The sequence below is a fragment of the Canis lupus genome, chromosome 29, assembly GCF_011100685.1.
Source record: "Canis lupus familiaris isolate Mischka breed German Shepherd chromosome 29, alternate assembly UU_Cfam_GSD_1.0, whole genome shotgun sequence".
Taxonomy (NCBI): Eukaryota; Metazoa; Chordata; class Mammalia; order Carnivora; family Canidae; genus Canis; species Canis lupus.
The window spans coordinates 41,789,644-41,805,482 of NC_049250.1; the positions used below are offsets into that span (position 1 = coordinate 41,789,644).

Sequence of the window (15,839 nt, forward strand, 5' to 3'; positions counted from 1 at the left end):
ATCATAGATTGAACAGATTAGGATTACAGTTATTATCCTCTTAACAAACCCTTGCATTTTTTAAAACTATAAGGTCATATACAATTTGAAGTTAGTTAAGTAGCACAAAATACTAATTATTCTTTTTTTTTTAAAGATTTTATTTATTTATTCATGAGAGACACAGAGATAGAGAGAGGCAGAGACACAGGCAGAGGGAGAAGAAGGCTCCACGCAGGGAGCCCAACATGGGACTCGATCCCGGGACCCCGGGGTCACGCCCTGAGCCCAAGGCAGGGGCCAAACCACTGAGCCACCCAGGCGTCCCCAATACTAATTATTCTTTCACACGCCCTCTAGAGTGGAAGCTCTCTCGGTCTTTATGCATATTCATAAAACTTCTTCTAAAGCCCTGTGCCTCCACCTGTATTTATTATCTTGCTAAATTGGGAGAGCTGAGGTCTCTTAGCCAAAGGAGAGAAGGCAGCTGATGGGACAGGGCGACTGCCATGACCGCAGGAGAATTCCCATAAAAGCGGAGGCTGCTCACCGTATTTCTGCAACCCCTTGGGTTCTGAAATTTGTTCTGAAATTTGATGTAGACTCGAGGGATGGTCACTAACTTTTCCTGCATTTTTGGGGACCGTCCTTTCTGTGTGGTTGTGGGGATGGAGCACACGATGGGTGGTCTGAGGACGTCCTCCCTCACCGGTTCCTACTGATCCTGTACCAAGTGGAGGTTTTGCACTCACAGCGTGTGGCTCTTCCTCCTAACCTTTGCCTTCGGTGCGTAACCAGTCTTGTGCGTGTGGTGGTTTTTGTCCTGCGAAGCGGGGAGAGCTCTGTCGTGCACAGGTAGCCGGCTGTCATGTGGGGTTAAACCATTAGCCTGTTCCTGAATTTGATGAGCCTAGGCATCTCAGGTGGCTTTTTGGTTTTTTATTTAGTTATCATTATCTTTCGGTTGCTTTTCATGCCTTGTCTTTGCAGTCTTTCCTCAGGGCCTGAATGCTGTGCCCTCGACTCCTCTTTTGTCCTCCCCCAGGCCTTTTACCCCGAAGTCCATCACGAGTCCTGGAGTCCTCGGATTGCTTCTCCACCCTGGCTTAGGCGTGGCCACTTGCACGGTAACGCTCCCAGGCGCTTCCTCACCAGCTACACTGCGAGCCACTTCCTTGCAGGTTGGGGCCTGGTCTTCCCTCGCTGTGGTCCCCGTATAGACGCTCCATACGCATATACGGCCGAGCTGGCAGCTTTGGGGAGGGGGCAGGAATGGGCTCCTACTCCTCTCCCCAAAGGACCAGGTTCCAGTAATATTTCCTAAGGACAGTTTGGAACCCGGACACTTCCTGTGGTGACCTCATCGCCTTGCTTCCTGGTCTCTTCGTGGGGGAAATAAGGTGCCACCTGCTCACGTCTCCTGGGGTTCAAGCCGTTAAGGGTGCAGCTCTAGAGCCCTGCTGGCTGGGCTCCTTCACCTCCTCCATCCATGTCCTACTTTTAATGTGCCTTCAGGGTGCCCAATTTATTCTCTTGTTTCCTTTCTTCCCTTTTGCCCAAACCTCCAGTGGAAAAAAAAAAAAAAGAGAGATTTTTAGTATTAGGAAAATGGGCTGTTGAATTCCAAAGTCAGAAATAGACCACATAAATATGTATGAAGCATTAAAACCCTTCTTTGAAGTGTGATTTCCTGACTAATGGATGCTTCTGGGTTGATTTTTTTTTTTTTTTTTTGGCACTCAGTTAAGCCCTGTTCAGACCAACTTGCTTTTTGTACGAACTGAAGAACCTTATGATTAGCGTCCATTAGCATTTCTACGACAATTTGTACTGTAACAATAATATCTTCTAAAATCTCTACCCCCCCTGAAAAAATAAAAATAAAAATTAAAACATAAATAAATAAATAAAATCTCTACCCCGTGTCTTTCACAGAGTACTCTTATGCCCATGATTTTATTCGATCCCCCCAACAATGCTGTGAACCATGATGGGACTTTATTCTCATTCCATTGTATGGATGACAAGACCGAGGTGCAGAGGTTTAAGTGACTTGTCCAGAGTCAGCGGTGCTGAGGGCGGCATGCTGCCTGCAGGCATGTCTTCAGCTGCTGGGGCCGGGCGTGCTGCTTATCCGCGTCCGTAACGGGGGTGAGGCCTCACACGGAGTGTCCGCAATGTATCAGCCACTGTGTTAGGCACCTGAGCTCCAGTTTGCCATTTAACACTCCTCCCAACCCCGTGAAGCAGGCCGCCAGGATTACCCGCCCTGCTAGGCACAAGGCAACTGCAGTCGAAGGAGGTTAGGCAACCGGGTCAAGGTCGCAGCTCGTCCCGGGGAAGCTGCAGTTTGAGCCCAGATGTCCTTGGTTTCATAATCCGAGCTCCTGGCGGCCTGACTCCCTTGTCACCGTGTTGCACTGAGCCTACGAGGCCGGTCAAGCCAGCGTAGCTTTTAAAAGCCTGTTGCGTTGCTTATGACTTCCTGAGCTGTGGTTACAGACTCCATCCCCCTCCACCGTGGGATTGTTACAGGCCTGGGCCCTGCTGTCACGGGCGGGCACGGGAGCGGCACGAAGGGCAGAGCGAGGGGAGGGGGTGCACGGCCACTGAGCAACTACTGTATGCCCGGTGGCTGCCAGCAGTCTGCTTTGCAAGGAGTCTGTCCATCGTTCCCGCTTACAGGGGGACAGAACACGGATTCGGAGAGGGGAGGAGCCTGATCCAAACTCGTAAGTGCAAGAGGCAGGATTGCTACCCGTGTCTGTCAGCGAGGATATTCTACGAGCCGACGAGAAGGACAAGTGTTTCTCAGGGGCCTAAGCAGGGACTTTGACCAACAGAGGTGAATGTAGCCCTGCTGGGTATAGTGGTGTTATGCTGGACACTGGAGCCCTATGAAGTACCCTGGGAAGTACCCTGGGAAGGAGCCTGTGAAGGAGCCTATGAGGGAGCCTATGAGGGAGCCTATGAAGGAGCCCATGAAGGAGCCCATGAAGGACCCTATGAAGGAGCCCATGAAGGAGCCCATGAGGGAGCCTATGAAGTACCCCATGAGGGAGCCCATGAAGGACCCTATGAAGGAGCCCATGAAGGAGCCCATGAAGTACCCTATGAAGGAGCCCATGAAGGAACCCATGAAGGAGCCCGTGCAGGAGCCCATGAAGTACCCTATGAAGTACCCTATGAAGGAGCCTATGAAGGAACCTATGAAGGAGACCATGAAGGATCCCATGAAGTACCCTATGAGGGAGCCCATGAAGGAGCCCATGAAGGAGCCCATGAAGTACCCTATGAAGGAGCCCATGAAGGAGCCCATGAGGGAGCCTATGAAGTACCCCATGAGGGAGCCCATGAAGGAGCCCATGAAGTACCCTATGAAGTACCCTATGAAGGAGCCCATGAAGGAGCCCATGAAGTACCCTATGAGGGAGCCTATGAAGGAGCCTATGAGGGAGCCTATGAGGGAGCCTATGAGGGACCCCATGAGGGACCCCATGAGGGAGCCCATGAGGGAGCCCATGAGGGAGCCCATGAAGGAGCCTATGAAGTACCCTATGAGGGAGCCTATGAAGGAGCCTATGAAGGAGCCCGCCGAGAGGAAACTGTGTTAGGCTGCACAGCCAGGCTCTATCTCAAGGCCAGCAGGCCTTTGACTGGAGTGCACGGGGCCTGTGACTTAACCAGCAAAACACACTGGTAAACATCATAATGACACACATTTAGGGAAATGATGTTTTTAATTTGAAATGCTGTGCAGCCTCGCCTTACATAGTCCGAGCCGGGAAGCTGTGGTACACCAGGAAATGATTTACATTTTAGCCTTAGGGCAAAACTATGGACCTCGTAATTATGTCTGAGACAGGCGGAGTCTTCTAACAAGAAAAACCAAAGCTATAAAAGTCTCCGTCAGGATACGTGTCAATTAACCTGCTGTGCGGCTGGGCCTCCCCCTGCCCGAAGCTTCACAGGGAGCAAGCAGCTGTGGTGACTGGTGGAGGCAAATGTCCCTTCTGAGTGGTCAATTCCCTGTGGCCGGAGTGCAGAGGTTGTGGGTGACGAGCGTGTTCCTGGCCTTTCTGAGGCCTTCCTGGTCCGAGGGGGTTCTGAGCAAGAGACTGGCCCCGGCGGGGTTTCAGCTCAGGGGAGGCACAAACCAGGCTGAAGCCCGAGGTGCCCAGCAGCGGTGGGCAGACCGCCACGCGGACCAGGTGCCCCACAGGTGTGCCTCGGCGCCTCCTGGAGCCGCCGCCTCCTGCGCCTTCTCCTCCCCTCTGGCAGGGTCTAGGAGGTGAGCAGGGGGGGGAATGCCCTTCCCCAGGGAATAGCGTGGAGGCTGCAAGGAAGATTTGGGGGGGTTGTCTTGTCTTCCTCGCCCTTCCTCCCTCTGGGAGACGTAGGCCACAGCAGTAGTTCAGAGAGCTGGCCCCGTGGTCACCGACCTGGGTGCAAGTTGTGACTGTCCCTGCTTCACTCTGTGACCTGGGTCTTGTCATTCATCTTCTCCAAGCCTCTCTTCCCTCTAACACAGAGTTGTCGTGAGGATGCAAGGAGCTCATATGATACCAAGTCCCTAGGACTCGGTGAAGTTTGGATATTGGACCTGGGACCTCCACGAACAGCATCCGGCCTTGGGCCTAATCAAGGCTCTGGCTCTTTGCTGTTTGCGTGACCTGCAGACACTCCTAACCGGTTGCTTTCCCCTCCTCGTCTAGATGCTGCCAAGTTCACTGGCTGCCTTAGGCCTTTAGACCGCCCGCTGCAGACCCCCGCGCGCCACTCGTCCCCGATGGCGGGGAAGGAGCGTGTGTGTCTGGGACGAGGGCCTTGCCAGTGCTGTTTGCTCTGGAGCTCGGTTATCACACCGTCACACGCTGGCGTGGCTCTATAGGAAGCACACCCTGGATGTTTATTAGACGTCACTTTTAGCTGGAGTTTATTTTTCTACGGAAATAAGGATTTCATGTTTTAGAATTATTTTTTTTATAAATTTATTTTTTACTGGTGTTCCATTTGCCAACATAGAGAATAACACCCAGTGCTCATCCCGTCAAGTGCGAATAGAGTTATTTTGTGCAAGTGGTTTATGTGCCCAGAAAGTCCAAGTTCTTATCTTTTATGTGTGGCTCCAAGGCGATGTGTGTATGATGTCCCTGGGACATTGGAACCCAAACCCAACGGAGCATGGTCTTGGGCGGGTCAGAACGGGGTTCAGATCCCAGCTGTGGTGCGCTCCGGCTGTAAGAGCCTTAATTTCCTCATGTGTGAACGTAAATAGCCCCCGCCTGATGGGATTACAAGAGAAAAAAATACCAGAAAGTGTCTGTCCCATTGTGTAACGCATACATGGCCCCTCTCAACAGAAGTTAGTGGTTATTGTGGACAGATACAAACATTCTGTTAATAAAATCCAGCGGCTTCTACATTTTATTCTCTGGGAGCCTTTGTTTTATGGAGACATCTTAGAAGCCACAAAGGAAGGTGATGAGGGGACTAAGGAAACAGCACCCAGGACCCCTGCCCCCTCTGCTTCTATTTGTTCTCTCCATAGGTGCTGGGCATGAGTCTGGTTTTTTTTTTTTTTTTTAAGATAAAAATGCTTAAAAAGTGATTGAAGTCCAAGTTATCAATGTTTCCTCTGTGGATTTTGAGTTTCTACTACCTCCGCCGCATTTCTCGTATCCTTTAGGAGATGTCCACCCCGGCAGTCGGGAGACTGGGGAGTGGTTTCTCGGTGTTGGTGACCCTAAAATACGGCCTGGAACCTCAGCCACGCCGACCCAACGGACAGGGGCTCCGCTTCGGTGGTAGCGCTCGGTACCGTCGAACCGCACGCTCGTCCCCCCGCTTCTAGTTGCTGGCGGCTCCTGGCTCTCACGCCCGAACTTGCCACCCCCGCTGGGTGTGGGATTCAGCGAGCCGAGCTTCTGCACGCGCCGTCACTGAGGTCCGCACCTCGATGTGTCTGCGACCGGCGAGCAGAACCGGAAGCGGAGTCGTGCAGTCTGGACTTGGCCGTGGGGTTGGCAGCTTTTGGCTGGTTTCCTGGGTTGATGGGACTCGGCAGAGCCACCCTGCTCCGCCCCGGACTTCGTGCCAACACTCCTGGGGGTCGAGTCATGCATTGTCCACTTTGGCCACAGGCCTGGGAACGGTCGCCTGGGTCCTTGGGCGCCGCAACCGTAACGGCTTCCAAAGTCGTGGGCTGGGGTACCTTGGCTCCCCCTGCTTCCCGTCCCCGAAGGAAAGACCCCACCGAGGGTCAGAGCGTCTTGAACAACCTGCGGTTGTGGCGCCGCGTGTGAATAACGGGTGTCTGTGGGACTCCGACGGTGAAAGCGGCCTCACCCGGGCTTCCCATTACTTTACGGAGAAGCAGCTGGAAAAGGCCCAACATTCGTTCCCGCCGGGAACAGCAGGGCCACCGTGCCTTGGGGTTGCTCGCACGTGGGCGCCGGTGGTGCAGCCGGGCGGTGTGGCCCGCTGTGTGGCCGCAGCTGCGCTTGACAGTGGGGACGTGTCCCCGTCGTGATCACCCTCGTACGTTTCGCTAAACACGCGGTGAGATGAACATTTCAAGCAGCGTTATTCGGAGACAGGTGGGGGCTCTGGCTTCTCCCGTGGGTCCTGGGGCTCCCGGAGCACTCAGACCCCACGGGTCCTGCACCCCGAGGCCTCCCCGAGGGCGGCCGGGGCACCCTGGGCGTGAGCCAGAGGCCGAGCCGGGCAAGGGCCGCTTCAAGCGTCCTGTCCTGGGAGGAAGGACCTAGAACACAGCCCCGGGAAGGGCCGCGCCAAACCGGGAGGGTCAGACGGGGCTCCTCCGACGGTGGGTCCCTGCCCCCTGCCCTCTGCCCCCTGCCCCTCCTCCCCAGGTGACCGGGAGCACTCACGGCCTCCAGGCCTCCACCGGGAGCTGGTGACACGGCTCGGTGGCCGCTGAGGAGCACGGCCCCGGGGTGCACGGGTGACAGCAGGCAGCCCAGGCCCTTCCCGGGCTACAGAGGGAGCTTCCGGCGGGTGTGCTGTCTCCATGGCCACCGCTCGGTGCGCACCGGCCTGTCCCCCGATCTCTGGGGTCTTCCCTCAACACCAGTCTACGCTGCTCCTGCAGAGCACAGGGCAGGTGACACGTCCTTAGGATGGGTGGCCGCTCGCTGGGCAAGTGATGGACACAGAAGCTGGGCTGTGGGGTGCGGGGTGGGCCTGGGATGTAGAGGTGGACCGTGGGGTGCAGGGTGGGCCTGGGATGGAGGGCTAGGCTGTGGGGTGTGGACAGGGGCCTGGGGCAGAGGGAAGGGCTGCAGGGTGTGGGGTGGGCCTGGGAGGAGGGTTGGGCCACGGGGTGTGGGGTGGGCCTGGGATGGAGGGAAGGGCTGCAGGGTGCAGGGGCCTGGAATGGAGGGGTGGGCCTGGGAGGGAGGGCTAGGCCGTGGGGTATGGGGCAGGTCTTCGAGGGAGGGCTGGGCCACGGGGTGCAGGGGGGGTGGCCTGGGGCAGAGAGAAGGGCTGTGGGGTGGGCCTGGGAGGGAGGGGTAGGCTGCGGGGTGCGGGGTGGGCCTGGGATGTAGAGGTGGACCATGGGGTGCAGGGGGGCCTGGGATGTAGGGGTGGGCCATGTGGTGTGGGGGGCCTGGGATGGAGGGGTGGGCCTAGGAGGGAGGGCTAGACCATGGGGTGTGGAGGGGAGCCTGGGGCAGAGGGAGGTGCTGCAGGGTACAGGGTGCAGGGTGGGCTTGGGAGAGAGGAGTGGGCCTCGGGGTTTGGGGGGGGGCTGGGGCAGAAGGAAGGGCTGCAAGGTGCGGGGTGGGCCTGGAGGGAGGGGTGGGCCGAGGTCCCCGGGGGGCACACACCGCCTCAGCCCCCAGGTATGAGTCGAGCTCGCTGAGTGAGTTGCAAGTGGTGCAGCAGCCCCGGGCCGCAGGGCGCAGCTGCTCCGGGCCTTCTGGGGCTCAGCAGGTGCCCTCCGCCCCCCGGGGACACCCCCAGGACCCCTGCCCCCCACAAGCCGGGTCGCTTGGCCTCCCCCACCTGCTCGCGCTTCCTTTGTTCGTTTTGCTGTCGGGCGCTTTCCTTCTGAGGCTGACTTGGCTTTCCCCAAACCCAAGTCACCTTCTCACGTTGCAGATCGGCCTGACCCGGGACTTCTGGGTTTCGTGCGCGGCTGTCACAACAATCGTGCCCTCGCGTGCGGGTGAGGCTCCGCAGCCTCCCCGTCGGGCCTCCTGCTTTCCCAGACTTCCCCTTGGGCTCGAGGGGTGCAGTGTGCTGGTTCTCGGGAGGGAGGGAAGCGCGCTGCGTGGAGGGGGTAGGCCGAGGCTTGGCGGATTCCGGGGACCTCGAGGCAGTTCTGGGGTGATTGTTCCAGGGCGTCCTTCCTCCCCTCGTTTCCCAGGACGGTGACTCGGGCTCTCATCTTTCCAGCGGGAGGGGGGGAACTGAGCCACAGAAGTCGGGACAAGCGCTGGTCGCTTTGCTGTCTCTGTCCCCCTCGGCCTTTTCTGTCCCCCCGGGGAGGCCGCTTCTCTTCCCCCGGTGTCTTCTGCAGTCTCCGTCGGGGACCCCGGAATCTTCTTCAAGACCCCCCCAGTCTTCACAATCCTTTACATCATGCACCTCGTCCCCCGACGGCTGTGGTTCTTTTCAAAAATTGCTTTTCTGGATTTTCGATGTCGCTTTAGCAGGAGCAGCCGGGGTCTCTGCGCCTGGGCTCCCCGGGCTCCTCACTTCTGCTCGGGGAGCGGTTCCCACCCCGGCCTCGGTTCCCCACACGTGCTCCCCTCCCTACGTGTCCCCCTAACTCCTTTGTGTCGTTCAGGTCACCCTTTAGGTTCCTGCCGCCGAGCACGGGCCGCAGCACCTTGCCTTCCGCCCTCCCCGGGGACCGGCTGGGGGGGCCCTCCTGGGGCCGGGGCTGCTGGCTGCGCGACGGCCACCGTGCTTCCATTCACATCGACTGGTGAAGCGCTAGGAATAATTGTTTTAGCTCCGTTCCCGGGAGTGTGGCTGGACCCTCTGCTTTTGCCTCGGGAGGTGACGTCTGGCCGTGGGGATGGGGACAGCCAGCGCGTGCATCCCCCCGACACCGCCGACAAGAGCCTGTTTTCGGGCACCAGGCCTGAAGCGGCAGGTGCAAGCTGAGCGCGTGGTGTCCCTGTGTCGCCGCGGCAGCCTGCAGGGGACTTGCGGGGGGGCCTCCGTGCCCTGGGCCGTAGGGACGGCAGCGGCGTGGCCCGTCCACCCAGGGTCCTGCTGCTTCTGTGCCCACAGGGGAGGGGGGCGGCTCCAGTGGGGGCCGCTGAAGGGCCATTACTGAGTGTCCCCCAGGGTGTCCCCTGCTCCTTGCTATCTGCCAGCTCAGGGGAGGATGCGGGGAGCGCGCTGCTTAGCAATGAAAGCCCCGGAGCGCAGTCAGCTGTGACCCCGCACCGGGGGGCGGTAATGGAGTCTCCATCTCTCTGGCCTCATGGTCTCCTGCAGCGGACTCTCTGGAAGGTTTCTGCACTTTGTCTGACTCGAGGAAGCCCGTGTCCCCTCTCCTGCCTCTGCAAGAGGCTGCTGTGCCTTCCACTGGCTTTTTAATATCACCAGATCGAAGACATGCTTCGCTGCTTTCGTTGGCAGAAATAAAACACCTCCTATTCCCCTTAGGTTGGGGGTTCAAGTCCTAGAAAACTAGAACTTTACGAGGCCACAGTCCCATTTCCTTTTCATGCCTTTATTCGGTTCTCCTGGATCGAGGGCCTCAGAACTGCTAATGTCCGGGGTTCCCCTTTGCATGTGGCTCCAAGGGGTATGAGCTGCTCCCTTCGTGACCTTTCTGTGTTTTTATTGATCCCTGTATGGCTGCTGACTGCGGGGATGCAAGCGTGCGGCGGGTCACAGACCACAGACCCCCGTTCTCAAAGGCACCCCCCCCCCGGGGTCGGCCTGGCATCCTCAGCTGGCAGACGGAGCAAGAGCAGGGGCACAGCCTCTCTGAGTTTCACTACAGATGCTGCCAGCCAAGGATTCAAAGCTTGTCCTAGAGTTCACGGTTGACTTCATCCGTTGGAATTTTCATCATGTTGTTTCACTTAAGCAGCACGTAAGGGAACTTTATATTTACTTCTCTCGGCCCCAACATGACGTAGGTCAAAAGTCCACGTACGTTTGGCTCCACGAGCTAGGAAGAACAGTAGGAACGTAAGCCACACTGTTTCATATACTCAAGAAACTTGAAAGGAATAAAGAAATCCAGAAAAAGTATTAGTGGAAGGATAGAAGGAGCCCAATTAATGTTTTTAGAAGGCACACTCAAAAGCTGCTCACTGGCAAGCCGTAAAATGCCGGGGACGCAAAGTGAGCAGCCGACCGGCTCGTTGCTGACGGGATGAGGGGAGAGGAGAGGGGGGTCACTGACATTTGTAGAGTCGGGCCATGGGCGATTCCATATGGCCAGTGGGAGGAGTGGGGTCTCTTGGTGGATCTCCCCCAGCAGGGTGTCAGCCCCACAGTTCTAGGATTCCTTCTGGGAAGAGGACTGCCCGTCGGTGTACCCCGTGTCCTGCTCTCACCACCCCGCTCACCTGCTGTCGCTGAACTGACTTGCAGAACCAGTGGGGAAAAGGGGGAATATCATGTGCTGGCCTCTTTGCCTCGCTGTTAGGATTGGTCTCTCCTCCTTCCGCCCTCCTCGCTTTTCTCTGATGCCTATACCTTATTCGGGATGACGCGTTCAATGGCAGAGATGTGGGAAATGAGGCCTCTTCCCCGTGGCTCTTGGAAAAATAACGGCAGGTGAATCCTAGTCCAAGATGGTAGGAGAGGTGGGCCTGGGCCACTCCTCTCCCTGTCTGGGGGTTGCACTAGTTCTGGTTCACTCTTGTATGGTTTTTATCTAGAGGTACAAAGAAGTGTAATGATTATTTATTTATTTATTTATTTTTGTAATGATTTTTTTTTTTTTTTTGGTGGTCTGTAATGATTTTTTAAAAAGGAATCAGGTAGGTAGGTCTCCCCGCCTGCCCCAAATTTCTTATTTTGAGATAATGACATAGACTTACAGAGTGTCACAAAAATAATACAGGGAGATCCTGCATTGTCCTTCCCCAGCTTTCCCACAACGGTCACATCTGTACTATAGTATTTCAAAACCAGGAAATCGCTGTTGGGACAATCTATAGCCTTCATTCACATTTCATCAGTCTTCCTCCTTTTCTATCTTGTCCTCCTGTCCCCCACCGTGTGAAAAATAGATACTAGAAAACGAATATGCACAAATATATGCGCAATAATATGCACAATAGTCCGAATGTGTGCTCTAAAAAGCAGTGAATTAGGTGCCAAGGAGGACGCAAATGCTTATGAGGAGACGTGGGCTTCTCCCTGGGAATCACCTGCTTATTCAGAAAGGTGCGGCTCAAGACAGCACATGACTCTAAGCAATTTTCTTTGAGTTACAAAGAGAGAAGAGCCGCTCTTCAGCCTGGAATATCCGTTCACTCCTCCTCTTCGGTCCGACCCGAGTGCCTGCTAGCCCTTAGCGTTTTCTGCGTCAGGAGTCACCTCCTACATCTACTGCCCATGTTTATTGAGTAGCTACTAAATGCCAGATGCATGTTAGATCCTAAAGGATCAAAGATAGCTTCTACACAGCTCCTGCCCACCCTGAGTCCTCATTTTAGTGAGGGAGATGTACATTTTTTTTTGAGATGTACATTTTGAATAAAAAAATAAATAAAAGAAATACTCACTGGACTTTAGGAATAGTGAAGTCTGATACCAATGTTTAGCTGTTTTCCGTTTAGTGTGGTAATTTGACTATTATTCTTAATATTTGGCAAATTCTGTTTTGCATTTAAAAATTTTAAAAAAGAAAAAAAGTGAGATTTCGTAGTTATATGCATATGAAGAATGTGGACAACAGAATTCCGTCACTGGATTGCTGTAGTCTATAAAACACTTATAATTGTTTCTTTTATTTTTTATTTTTTAATTTTTTTAATAATAAATTTATTTTTATTGGTGTTCAATTTGCCAACATACAGAATAACACCCAGTGCTCATCCCGTCAAGTGCCCCCTTCCGTGCCCGTCACCATTCACCCCCACCCCCCGGCCTCCTCCCCTTCCACCACCCCTAGTTCGTTTCCCAGAGTTAGGAGTCTCTATGTTCTGTCTCCCTTTCTGATATTTCCTACCCTTTTCTTCTCCCTTCCCCTCTATTCCCTTTCACTATTATTTATATTCCCCAAATGAATGAGACCATATGATGTTTCTTTTAAACAAATAAAAAGGTAAAGATAGAAAAAAATGAATATAAATATTTTGAAGAAAGATAAACCAGGGTTGCAAAGAGAATATATGGGAGGAGAGGTGGCTGGAGACAGGGAGATGAGTTAGGAGACTGCTCTGGGGGTTCATGTTAAGGTACAATGACCAGAACCCAAGCTGCTGAGGAAGATTTAGAGGAGAAAGGTGGGTTTGAGGGCTTTTAAGGAGTTACTTTTGATAGCACTTAACAATCAAGTGGCCGAAGGGTTTAGAAGAGGGTGAAATGACCCAAATGGAGCCGAGGATGAGTGGTAGAAATGCCACGCATCACGAGGAGGCATTCAGGGAGAGGAACGGGCTTGGGGGAAAGCTGTGAGAAGGGTTTAGATATGTTGACTTAGAGGTGCCCATGGGACCCCGAACTAAGAGAGCTTGTTGACCCATAGCTGAGCTCCTGCCGTGCGTGGTGAAGGAAGCCTTGGGGTGAATGACCTTCCCGGTTGAAATGTGCAGGAGAAGAGGGCCAAGGAGAGAGAGGGGAAATAATAAGCTTTAGAGGAGAGATGGAGAAAAAGAGACCCCACGGGGGAAGGTTGGGGAGGAGAGCAGAGATCCAGGAAGAGGAGTATTTGGAAAAGGAGAGGCTATTGGTAGAGTTAAATGTTTGAGATGTCGTGGATGATGGGAGATGAAATGTTTTCATTGGGTTTGGGAACAAGGGCATCCATCACGACCTTCGTGAGTTCAACTCCAGTTGGCTAGTAGGAGGGGACAGAATGGTAGACTCAGTAGTGGTTTTTATATGTGACCCAATCAAGTGTTTGGTATAAGGTGATTTAGTCAAGCGCTAACATGGAGTGTAAGGAAAAGTGCGACTCAGGTTAAAAATTTAAGAAAATCTAAAAAATTAAGAAAATTTAAGAAAACCACAATAGAATGTTAGAGCGGAAGTGCCACTCCTTATTTTAGAGAGATTTCCAATAAACCGTTCAATGTCATGCGTCTAGAGAGGGACAGCCCAGGACCAAATCCTAGGCCACTTGACTCCCTTTATGTGCTGCACATTCCATGCCTGGTGCAGGGAAAGTAATCATGAAAGTGATGAATCAGAGCCGTGTGCTTTTGTTACGAAATAGAACTACTTGTTTGATGAATTTATTCGTTTATTCTATAAATATTTATTGACAGATCATTTGCTCTTTGCTTAGTAGACAAAATAAATGAAACCTATTCCTTGCAGAGAGCACGCTTGGTGAGTTTTATAAAAGAAAAATATGATCGCTGTTGAGTGATATATCGACCAGCAGGGCGACAGGCACACAACCACGCAGCGTGCAATGCCGTGTTGAAAAGGCAGCGAGTCATCCTGCCTGGGAGGTGGAGACTATGGGCCTTGCACCATGACTGTGACTTTTCCAAATGGAGAAAGAAAAAAAAAATTAAAAATTTTTAAAAAATGGAGAAAGAGTGAAAGGGGGATGGCATGAGCACGGTCCGAGTGGTCCAGGGAGCGCTCTGGGACTTCACGGACAGTACGCAGCCTGCTGGGGCCTTGATGTCAGGGTGGGGAACAGCGGGGAAGCTCTTGGACACCGCCATGCCCGTAGCACGGAGCCGTGAACAGTGGGGAACGGATGGTGCGGCCAAGGAGTCCTTCGATTGGGGTTTGGGATGATTCTGGCCGGCAATAAGGAAGAGGAGTTGGCAAGGGACCTGCCTTTGAGGCGGGGGCATGTGTGAGGAAGCGTTTCAGATGAAGGATAATGAGGCTGGAGAAGTGATAAGGTGGAAAGGAGGGAACTGGGTCAAGGGAGAACTCGAAGGTGGAATTACAGGCAGACCTTGCCCACTGTTCACCTGTTCCCCCGAGAGAGAGGCAGGAACCCGGCGACACACTGCGGTTCCTCGCCGGCGCCCAGGGCAGCTGCCAAAGGAAGAGCAGGTGTGGAGGGAAGACCCCGAGCTTGACGTTGGATGTTGAGATTCTGGGTGCACGTGGGGGGATCTAGACCATAGGCCAAGGTCCTGGACCTTGCTGACCGTATATTAGTATCAAAATATATTTACTATGGATCCTCCAGAAGCCCCTCAAGTAGCGGAGCGGTTGGAGGCGTACTCGTGGCTGCGGCGAACAGAAAATCCGGCTCCCTGGCTGGAAGAAGTGGGGCTTAGTTTTCTCAGCGTCGGCTGCCCTAGCTGTAATGGAGGGAGGAATTAAGGGGAAGTGGCTACTGATAAAGTACTCCAGAATGCACACGCGCAGGCGTGATTTACCCTAAATCACCTAATGAAGTGGTCGGACGCCGCCTGGTCAGTGGGACCGCGCCCGTGCGGCTGGCCCCGGGCTGTGGGACTGGGGTTTCCAGGCCGGAAGCCGTGTTCTGCCCGAGTGGGGAGCGGCCCGCAGTAGAGTCCTGAACAAAACACACCATAGTCCTCCCTTGACGTACGTCCATGGTAGTTGCTCCTCGAAAACGTCGACTTGCAGCAAAGGCCGTACAAAAACCTTGTGTGTGTGCAATGAAGTGAGGTTCAAGGTTCGTATGATGGGTTTTTCACGTTTAACAGACCTGTGGGGAACGTCCGAGAGTTCCTAGTGTACAGGGTCGGGCCCCGCATGGCAGGGTGCCCTCTGTCCCCGGGCCCTGCCGGGTGGTCACCCGAGGGACCCCCACGCCCCAGCACGTCCATGCCGAGAGCCACCGGCTGAGACAAAAGGGGCCGGACACTGTGCATTTCAAACAAAGATAGGAGGTTTGGTCGGCAAGGAAGCAAGGGGCCTAGCCGGGCACCAGGCCAGTGGGGCCGCTCGGGGTGGCAGCGGAGTCGTGCTTGCGTGTCCTCTCCTCCTGATGCCACGTGGGCCTTCCTGTGGCCTGGTTCCCGCCGAGCTTCCTCCAGCGGCTGAACGGGCGACTGACCCGACGTAAGGTCTGTGCGCCGGGAGGCCAGCGCTGTTGGACCTCTGGGTGCAGTAAAGGCCCAGGGTCCCCAAGAGGTGCCCGGCGACCACGACAAAGGTGGCGTGCTGGCAGGGCCAGTGAGCTTCCACGGCCGGGATTGAGCGCGTCTGCTCTTGCCACTGCCTCCCGCTCCACAGCGGAGCCCAAGGGCCAAGGTCGTGCCCGGGACCCTGTTGAGCAGCGGGAGGCTCGGGGCCTAGGAGGCCCTCCTGTGCGCAGCGCGTCCGGGCCGGGGAAGCGTGGCCCCATCAACCGTCGGTGGAGGCCCCGCGCCCGACCTCCCCCTGCCGCCGGGCGCCCTCTGCGCCGCAGCCCTTTCCGCCCCGTCTGTTGGCCCGGCCGTGCCCGGAGCCCGAGCCGGGCTGAGCAGGTGATATTCCAGGGACGCTGTTCAGAAATAGCAGCCAAGGATCTTGTTTGGTTTCCTCAGAGTTCAAACCTATTATCAGAGAGAAAATAATTCACGGTCGGAGAAAAGTTGGCTTTGCTTTAGTTTGCTCCCAGATTTAAGTAGAACAGAATGAAAGTGACATGATGAAGAGTTTTATCTCTTCTTATGAAAGAGATCATCTGTGACTACGGATCATGAAGTCAGTATATGAAAGGCGAGTCTTTTTCAAATAATGCTCCCAATTTCCTTTGA

General features: G+C 54.7%; 1 protein-coding gene across 5 annotated transcripts in view; it reads left to right on the plus strand.

Annotated features, from left to right (window-relative positions):
- Window positions 1-1,136: 1,136 nt before the first annotated feature.
- Window positions 1,137-15,839, plus strand: part of CPQ (carboxypeptidase Q) — a 339,320-nt gene continuing 324,617 nt past the window's right edge. For 3 of the 5 annotated variants that reach the window (XM_038579831.1, XM_038579832.1, XM_038579829.1), the window contains exon 1: window positions 1,137-1,160. The gene's annotated coding sequence lies outside the window, so the exon portion shown is untranslated. The remainder of the gene's footprint in view (window positions 1,161-15,839) is intronic. The other 2 variants (XM_038579828.1, XM_038579830.1) reach the window with 2 other exon arrangements.